The sequence below is a fragment of the Falco biarmicus genome, chromosome W (genome assembly GCF_023638135.1).
Source record: "Falco biarmicus isolate bFalBia1 chromosome W, bFalBia1.pri, whole genome shotgun sequence".
NCBI lineage: Eukaryota > Metazoa > Chordata > Aves > Falconiformes > Falconidae > Falco > Falco biarmicus.
In genome coordinates, this window is record NC_079310.1 from 8037038 (window position 1) to 8046502 (window position 9465).

Sequence of the window (9465 nt, forward strand, 5' to 3'; positions counted from 1 at the left end):
GCCTCCTCAGCTGTGTTTGGGCTGTTTTGCCCTGTGTCTGGGGCAATGTAAAGTGATGCTTCAGGGTGGGGAAGGGGGTATAAATGGGTGCGCATTGTGCAGTTTCCTCATGCTGAGGTCCAGCTACGTGCTTGGAGGAGGTGTGGAATCGAGTGTCAGTCTGCTTTCTGTGAAAATGGGCTCAAGAAGAGGGCGAATAAAAGATTTGTGCTAGTTTTGAATCCCACCTGTGATTGTTAATTTATCCTATTATCTATTAACAGTCTCTAGGCAGCTTATTCTTGATGTTAAAAATTAAGTGATTGATTATTTTCTAGAATAGTGATGAGAGTTGTATACTTAAGCTGATCCATTATTAAGCTCTCATTACTAGATTGCGATGGGGAGAGCACCGAACGGATGGAAGATGGGGAGGATGAAGGGGAGCGGTAGTTTTACTTTCTTTCCTCTGGTGTTTCAGTCAGTAGCTTTGCCATTTTGCATTTAAGTGGAGATTTGGCTGGGCAGGCATGGCAGAGTTTAAGACATGTATGTCACTTCTGTTTGAATCCAAAAGAATCTCTTTAAGGCTGTGGAAGCATTGGCTCGCTCTCCCTTTAGAAAGTTACGGTAGGGTAAAGAATTGCCAAGCATCAGTTAGCCTGTGGTGGCTGCCTGCCTGCCGGCTTTTACCTTCCTCCCAAATGCAGCAGGAAGAGAGGAGCGCTGTGTTCAGCAGGAGCGACAGTCTCTCTGCTGCTGTTGGCAGAGAAACTGGGTTTGGCAATTTCTCACCCTGTGGTAAATCAGCTTGTTGCTGGTTTCTGCTGAGGTTCATGTGGGGAATGGTGACCTCAGGGGGAGCCGCTCGCCCCTCCGCAGCCACAGGCAGGCTCCACGCTGGGACTGGCGGCCAGGGCGCCCACAGGACGTAGCTGAGCTGTGGACGATGCTGTGGGCAGAGGCTGCGCAGGGTTGCACGACTCTGTTTTCCCTGAACTAATGCTGGGAAATTAGGGAGGGGATCGTCTGGGCAACAAGGTCCCTTTGTATTGGATAGGTGGGGTGTTCAGGTTGCAGGAGGATAAACATTCATGCCCTGTTAGCACTGGGTGACCTGAACTCCCTGCTACCCTGCAGCAACCCCTTAGGAACAAACCCAGCGTACCTGCTGCAAGTGTGTTTTCAGAGTCCAAGGAAACTGCCCATATATTTGCAGTAACTGCAGAGGTAATGTGCCCACCTGCTTTCCTGGCTCGCTGCTTTCTTCAAGGTGGGCGGGCAGGCAGACCCTGAAACCCTGGCCAACAGTGGGGCCCTTGCACCTTTACACTCAGAATGGGCTGGTTGAAGGCTTAAACTGGTGTGTACCTCCTGCCTGGCTCAGACCTGTCGGGGCCATCCAGGTACGTATGTACTGTGCTGGCCTTCATCCTCTGTGAAAAGTACTCATCTTTTAGCAGTACCACCCGTGGTGCGCTAGGCAACTGATTTATTTATAATTAATAACTTTCAAGCCCTCATGGGCAAGTTCTGCTTTTGCACATGGAGCACAAGGATTTGTAAATTTGGGCCAGGTCTAAACTCTGCCTTTTGTTTTCCTGCTAGATTTGTGCCTATCACTGAGTTCCAGGAAAAGGTAATTCATTTGCATCCATTGGCCTGGCTGAATAGCATCTTTTACGTGACTGCACAGAGATGGATCATCCGGAGATAGATGGTCTCTGAGACATGTGGCCTTTTGTCCCCTGGGCTCAGAGGCTGCGTCAGGAGTGGCTGCCCGGTGACATCTGAACCCCAAAGGCCAAGAGATCACAAGGCCATAACGTGGAGAGAAGGCACTAAAGGTGTTGCTGCCATTGTCCTCAGAGGAGGGGACCATGCCTGCAATCACATTGTTCACAGGGCAGGAGAAAGGGCCAAATGTTGCAGGGGTAGGGATGCCCCACTGCGTTTTGTAATGCCTGATGCCTGGCGGTGGCAGGTGTTTCTCGCCCACCCCAAGGATGGCTGCAAGGACTCATTGCCTCCAGGACCAGACCCACCACCAAGGATGCGGAGTTCCAAGTCAAACCTCCGTCTCATTATCTTGATGTCAAAATACATTACCCAGAAAGTACTAAAGAGCGACATTACCTCCTGCTGATTTACGGCAAGGTTTCCAGGTTCTCTCAGAAATGCATGTGAAGACACATTTACACTCCCTAGTGGTGAGGAAAACCTAACACAGCAGCGGAGAGCAGAAATACTTTGGCAGGGCTGAAAGTATAACTGCTGCGCCTCCACTGCAGCGCCTGGAAAAAGCCATTATAAACAGCAGCCTTTCCTCAAACAGTGCTCCCAGGCCAAGATGCTGGTGCACCTAATGCAGAACCAGAAAGGCTCTGAAAGATCTCAAACTGTAGAGTAGATGGGTGCAGCTGAGAGGGAGAGGGTGGATGAAACCTCCTCCCAGTAGCAGTGACTGGGGCCAGGCTGTGGGGCAGCTGCAGCGGTCTGGGGACCACCGGCATCACTGGGCTTGTGCTGCAAGCGTGCAAACACATCCCTGGCAAAAGGGAGTCTGCCCCGGGGCAGTGTAATGACAGAGCTGTGTGTGAGCAGAGGGTTATGCCCCAGGGGGTCAGCATTTGTGTTGGTGTTTGAGGTAGTTTGCTCCTATTCATTTTGGCTGGGGTAAATAACTTGTGGTCAATATACCTACTCAAACAATTATGTCAGCATAACTGATCAGAAGACAGCCTGTTAAACTGCGGCACTCGGCATCTGTAACAGAGGTAGAGATAAACCGAAGATATTAAGTGAGATTTTGGGATTATTGAGCCTATATGTATGATTCAGAGTAACAGTATCTCATGTTATCCTGCCAAACAATGTACTGTTTCCCAGCAGCGTGGCTCTGCCTTGTTGTGTTGGGCCGAACTGCAGCTGCTACAACAGGCACAGAGCGGTCAAACTCAGGAAGATGGGCCAGAAAGCGTGTTTCTGTAAAATCACTGGAAATGCTCTGACACAATGTGAAGTGGGCTTAGGATATGCAGTGGGGACAGATGGGACTTAAGTGAGCAGTAAATAATGTCCTGATGTCCCCCACAAATGTGTTTGCTAATTGCAGCCAGGGATTTAATCAAGAGCCAGGTTGATGTCTGCTGAATCCAAGGGGCTCTTCCCATGCCACTGGGCTATGGCCAGACCCTGGGGTGATGAGGAACGTGGTTTCAGATGATGGCAAAGGGGTATTGCAGGTGTTGAGCTCTTTCCTTCCCTTGGCTTTACGGTCAGGGTGGAGTCAGGATTGCAGGAAATAAACCCACAAGCTCAGTAGTTTCAAGCAGTCTTTGCTTAGAGTCAGCATATTTGTATACCCTCCCTCTGACATGGATGGGAGAAAAATGCTGCTTCCAAAAAAAGGAGGATGCGGCTGCCTGACAGCACATCCCTGGGCTTTTGCTGTCTGTCTTCTCTAGCAAACTGTTTGCTTTGTCAGGCTCTGTGTTCTGTCCAGGTCCCTTCAAAAGATGCCCGAGACAGCTCTGCATAGGAACATATTTTCCCTATTCCTCGTTTCTGCAGAAAAATGCCCTCCATTTGGCACAGAGGCAGCGTGTTGTGCAAATGCCCTGCTCCACACTAGTTCCTTCCCAGTGCTCTCAGCATTGATGCCTCCCTGGTGATGACTGAAAAGCTTGCCTGCAGAACAGCAAGGTCTGTCAGCAGATTATTGGAAATTGAGGGGGATCTCCATGTGAGCCTGCTTTGTGGTACGGTGATCTGCTCTGATGGATGAAGTCAGCATTAATCCACTGCCGCTTGCCTGGGAGGATACTTTGCTGCCAGCATGGTGTGAGCACCATCCTTGCCCAGAGACCAAACGAGGACCAATGGTGGCAGCCAGGAGCAGACAGCAGGAAGGTCATGTGAATTGTAACCTCCGGAAAGACCATCAGTGCTTAATAGAAATCCATGATGCCAACTGGCATGAAAGCAGTGCTGCAGTCAGCCCAGGTCAGCTCTAGGCTGTACAACATGCTGTGGAGGTGAGAAGGCAAAGCAGTTTCGGGTCTGAGGGATGGAGAAGACTTCTGTATGCACAGCTGAATCGGAGGGTCCCTGGGGAGGCTTTGGGAGCTTGTACAGGAGTGATGGGCACCAGGATGGCATTGGCAGCCATGGCAAACCACCCTGAATCGAACTGAACAGCCAAGTCGACATGGCAGGATTTGTGATTCATAGTGATGTTGCTGTGGCTGGCTGCTCTGGCAGAGAGGACAGTTGCTCCCTCGGTTAGCAGCTCCCTCAGTTAGCAGTCTGGGAATAATTTACTGCTCACTGGGGACCTAGTAGCCCAGAATGGCTTGAAAGGGAGACTGCAGCTTCTCAGCCACAGAAGCGTGAGGACAGCTGTGCTCCTTCAAATGGCGCCTGGCAGAGCCGTGGGAGAGCTGCAGCTCCTGCCCAGTGTCCCTGCCAGAGCCCAGCTGTGCCAGTGCTGCAGAAAGGAAGGCAGGGAGAAAGCAACTCCCAGAGAAAGGAGTTGCTCCTTGAATTCAGCACTGGGAAAACAGCCAGCTCCCAAGGGATGACCTACAGGTTTGGATGCTGGCTTTGGCATAAGTTGGTGTGTGAGGTGCTAGAGAGTGCAAGAAATACCATAATGGCAGTTGGCACTTTAAAACATCTTGTTAGAACGTCTGCGTGCGGTGCGTGCATGCCCGAAGTCACACAGAGCGTGTCCCAGCTGTGCAGGGTGACCTGGCGGGTGCTGTGCCTGCAGGTCGTGCCTCTGAGCACGCCAGGATGTGGGGCCTTTGGGAGAGCCCTGAGCCGGTCCCTTCGTCTCGGGTGGGTGCCAGCAGCCTGGGTCACCCTGCGGGGCCAGGGCAAGTGGGCTACCAGGGGGCGGATTCTCTCCCGGGGTGATGGGGAGTGATGGAGAGGGAGCTGTCGTGCAGAATCCAGAGCCCTCAGCCAGTCTTATCCTGTCATTTTTAAGGATGATCCATAGTGTGTGAACATCACCCGCAATTGAGGCCTAATTATCTTTCTCAAGTGAGCGCACAGCATTTCCCAGGAAGTCTTAAACAAGCACTTAAGCTGTAGTGCTCCAGAGTGCAGCGCTGCGGCTCCCAGCGTGGCTCTGCATCCCACTGCACGTGGGGCTCCTCACAGCCAACTCCCACAAGCACTTTTATCGCAGAGTTATTAGGCCATTATGGTCTACGATTGTCTTTTACTGCCTTTGATTTCTTCTGTTGTCAGGCATGAGGAAAGTGATGTGTAATATGAGCCAAAGTGTTCTTGTTTGTGTTAATCTACTGTTTTAATATATTATGGCTTCCTGCCATTATGCCTTTCTGAGATGGACCCTGGAGTCACTGGCAGAGGTTTTATATGTGCAGAAGCTGAAAGGCATTTTTCCAGTGGATACATCTTGTGATAGGCAAAGCTAATCTTAGGGTTTTATCCTCTGGGGGTGTGTGTGCATTGACACTGGTTGTCTCCACTTGAATGTTGACAGTCTCACTGTGGTGTCCCGCCACGCTGCCGATCGCAAGTGTTTTTTCCTCCAGGTTGTTTTGCTTAAGCACCTCCATGCCACATGTGCTAAAAATACATATCAGTGGTGTTGCAAAAGCTTCTGCTCTTTTCCCCCAGAAGAAAGCCGGTGTCCATATAACGATGCTTTGTAATGGGGCGCAGCTTTCCCTGCATGCTGGCTTCCAGGCTTTTCCCCTTGGGAATCCCTGCAAGGCTTCAAATTGTGCTGAGCACTCGGATCAGAAAAGATGGCAACGCTGTAAGTTAAAAACCCCATTGCCAGCATTTCATCTGCAGTCAGGAGAGACCCGTGCCACCATCACTGCGGGGTCCGACGCAGCAGATTGTTGCTGTCAGGTTCAGCCTGATGGATGCACTGCCGTCCCCGCACTGCCTGCCCAAGGAAGCAGGGGGGAGCGTGTTGCCTGCTGCCCTGGTGCAAGTGGGGGCAAGCCATTGGGAGCACCCCGGGCTCCCCACCATGCGCTGCGGAGCCCAGCTCAGGGGGCACAGCAGATGGCCTGGCCACCCTGGGGGGCCCCTGCCATCCCTGTGATCAAAGTGCTGTGTTTTGGTGTGTTGTGGGTTTTTTTTAACGTTGATGACAAAACTTGAGGGTTTTTTAAAACATTTTAACCTGGAATAATCACGCTGGCAGGTTAAAAACCAGCAAGTCGAGGGGAATTCACAGGAACGAGCTGCTCCAACAGGCACGGCTCAGGGAAGCTGCTCCCCTCGCCACGGGGTGAAGTCTGCCCTGCACCTGGCCGTGGATGTCACGACCTGGCCCTGGGAAAAGCCAGGAGAGGGCAGCAATTCTTGTCCCGGGAGGCTTCCAGCTCTGCCAGCCGGTGGAGGGGAATGGGAGAGCCAGAGTCAGGAGATGGAAGCAGCTCTGTTCCGGGGACGCCGCTCCAGCCACCACACCTCCTGTGCTGCCTGCCCCCGGTTTGTGAGGAGGAGCGGGATGACGGCGTGCGAAGAAAAAGTGCAGCTGTTTAACGCCCTTTGGGGCTCATGCTGGTGTGTTTTTCAGGCCCACACTTGACTCAAACATAAACCAATAAATTGAGGTGGGTGAAGAAGAGTCTCACACAGGTGGTGTGGCCAGGTGCTTCCACCTGGACAATGGGAGGACCCAGAACATCGAATCCTCATGGAGTTCCTCAGCTGAGCGCAGCCACTTCTGTGTCCCCTAGGTGCGTGTTGCTGCATGTGCTGGGGACCTGGCTGCGGCTGCTCATGGGACAAGGATGCTTTGGCAAATCTGCCAGGCACCGGGCTGGATCACCCGGTGTGCCGGGTCAGCAAGTGATGCCCAGTGCTCACAGCACCGCTCACTGCTGTGGCACAGCCCAGTGCGCACCGAGGCCAGTGGCTTCAGTGTCAGTGCAGGTGGCACCAGCAGAGCCAAAGGTGTCCCTTCACCTGGGGCAGGCTCTGCAGTTATAGCATTTGCAGGAGAAGCTGAACAGTGTGCCATGCTGGTACAGCATTGCAGCCCAGCTGAAACCCTGCCACACACTTGGTTCATCCTTCAGCTTTTTGTCAGCTTAATGAAATGGTCCCATTTCCTTCTTCCAGATGTGCCCACTGCTAAGTGCCTGGAAAATGCGTTCCCCAGGGAATGATCCCACAAGTGAGATGGAAATGACCTAGCATGGGCTTCATTAGTCTCGGTATCATCACTTTTATCTTTTGTTCTTAAGGTGTCTTTACCCTCCCAGTGGTCAGCGACCCTCCTGGCCCTTCCCTGGGGTCAGCAGCCATCCTGGCAACACTGGTTACCGTGGTCCTCACCGCTGCCTTCTCCCAGTGTGGGCCCCCCTGCCAGGGCTGTTTGCTACCCATGGCTGGAGCCCGGAGCTCTGCATGGGGAGAGGGCTCAGGAACACACACCAACCCCAGCTTGTCCCTTCATGCCCTCGCCACAGAGCCCGGGCACCAGGATCTGCTCTGGGCCAAAGCCCAGCCAGTGGCAGCTGTGGGAGGAGCGTGGGACAGGGTGCTTGGGGAGATGCTCAGCCCCACGCCTGGTGGGTGCGTGAGCTGCCGGGAGCATGGGGCTGGGGGGCCTGCGTTCCCCCCCCCCCCCCGCTTCTTTTTTGGGGGGTCCCCACTGCACCCCAGCCAGAGGGTGGAGGTGGAAAGGAGGCATGAACAGCAGCATTCTGGGCTCTTTGACACAAAATGCTGAAGAGGCAGGTCTGCTTTTATTTGCACTGGTAGCCACTCAGCAAAGTTAAATGAAGCAGCGTAAATTTAATTAACAGCAGAATCTGGCTTAGTGTCAAGAGAGGGATATGAAGAGAATGAGCGTGAAAACAAATTCTTCTGCAATTTTATTAACCCCAAGGTTAAAAATCAGTGCGAAGGTTAGATTCAAGATAGTAAAACCCACAGTGCCTTTTCACCGCAGTCCCCCGGCTGCCCCGTGCACAGCCTGAGGTGCTCCCTGGGGATGGGACGTGGCGGTTCCTGGGGGGCTGCAGAGCACCCCCGCAGCCACCCGCCTGTGCCCTCCCCAGAGCTGCATGGGGGCAGCTGACCCTGCCTCTGGCTTGGGGGTGGGCAGCGCGGGAGCAAAGGCATCTGGCGTGACACTGCTGATGCTGCTGAAAGGGTGAGGGAGGAAAGGGCTGTTCTTAGGGGATTTGGGTTTTAAGAGCAAAACATAGGAAAGTGCTTTTGTTTGTCATTTAGTTTTGCATTTGAACTACTTCCGATGAGATTACTCGGGGAGAAAAAAAACAAAAAGACTTGCCCGTAACTGGGGTACAATGAATGAGCGAATGCAAACCGGCAGCATTCTCCTTGCCATGAGCCCTCTGCTGGAGGAGCCCTCTGCTGGAGGAGCCCTCTGCCTCCTCTGGCAGCACTGCTCCAGGGAATGAAAGTGTGAGAATTTACTTAATCTTACAGTAATCACGTCGCATCATGTAATTCCCTGATTTAAATAAATGTAAAGTGGTTTCTTCTTTAACAGCCATCTTCACTGCTTTAATGCGAGTTACCACCAACTGGACCAATTTTTGGAATTTTCTGGGGTAAAGCCATTGGGAAAGGAGAAGGATGGAGCAGCTGAGGCTGATGGCCGCTGTCCTTGCGGGCCCCTCCTTCAGTGGGTTTGCCCTGGGTCGCGGCTCGAGCCCCTTGGGGAGCGATGTCAGTGGCTTGCTGCAGGCTGGGGGGTTCTGCAGGGGAGCTGCCCTCTCTGAACAGGGCCCGGGGCATCCTGCCCAGGCCAGCACAGGATTGTGCTCACAACTTGCCAAGCTCCGCTTACAAATGCAGTTGCACCTGCTTATCCCTCTTAACCCGGCGCCCCCGCTTCCCAAAGCAGTGCTGGGACTGAAACACCTGGGGAGAACAGTGGGCATGCATGGGTCCTGCAACCAGGCACCGGCACAGCAAAGATGGGCCCTGCTCCTGTCGCCTCCCCTCTGGAATGCTGCCGGTGCTTCCACCGTCTGCCCGGCGGGGCCAAGACCCTTTCGGGGGGAGGAGGGTGCTCAGCAGGCAGCAGCACTCACCCCTTTTTCTTCTTTTGCTGTCCAGAGCAAAGCCATGTCATCGCCCTCTGTGCAAGAGCTATAGCGTTACCAGATGCGAGCGCAGTGCTCTGTTTCATCCAGCCTGCATAATTATAGGATTTTTCTTTATGGAAGACCTTAAATACTCACATGCCAGAGCCCCGAGTCCCTGCCCTGCAAGGATCTCTGAGCAGCAGTGGCAGCCAAGTCGATGTGTATACATTGTACCGCGCATGATAAGCAGGAGGAGTAAAGGTTAATGCACTGGAAAGTCTGTGCAAGAGGAGGCCTGGGAGAGGCGGTTTGCACGAGGCTCCGCTCGAGCAATCATCTGTGGGATAATGAAGCTGCTTCTCTCCCTGCTCTGGTTTGTCCCTGTTCCATGACACCCTGTTCCTGGCCTAGCTGTGCATGT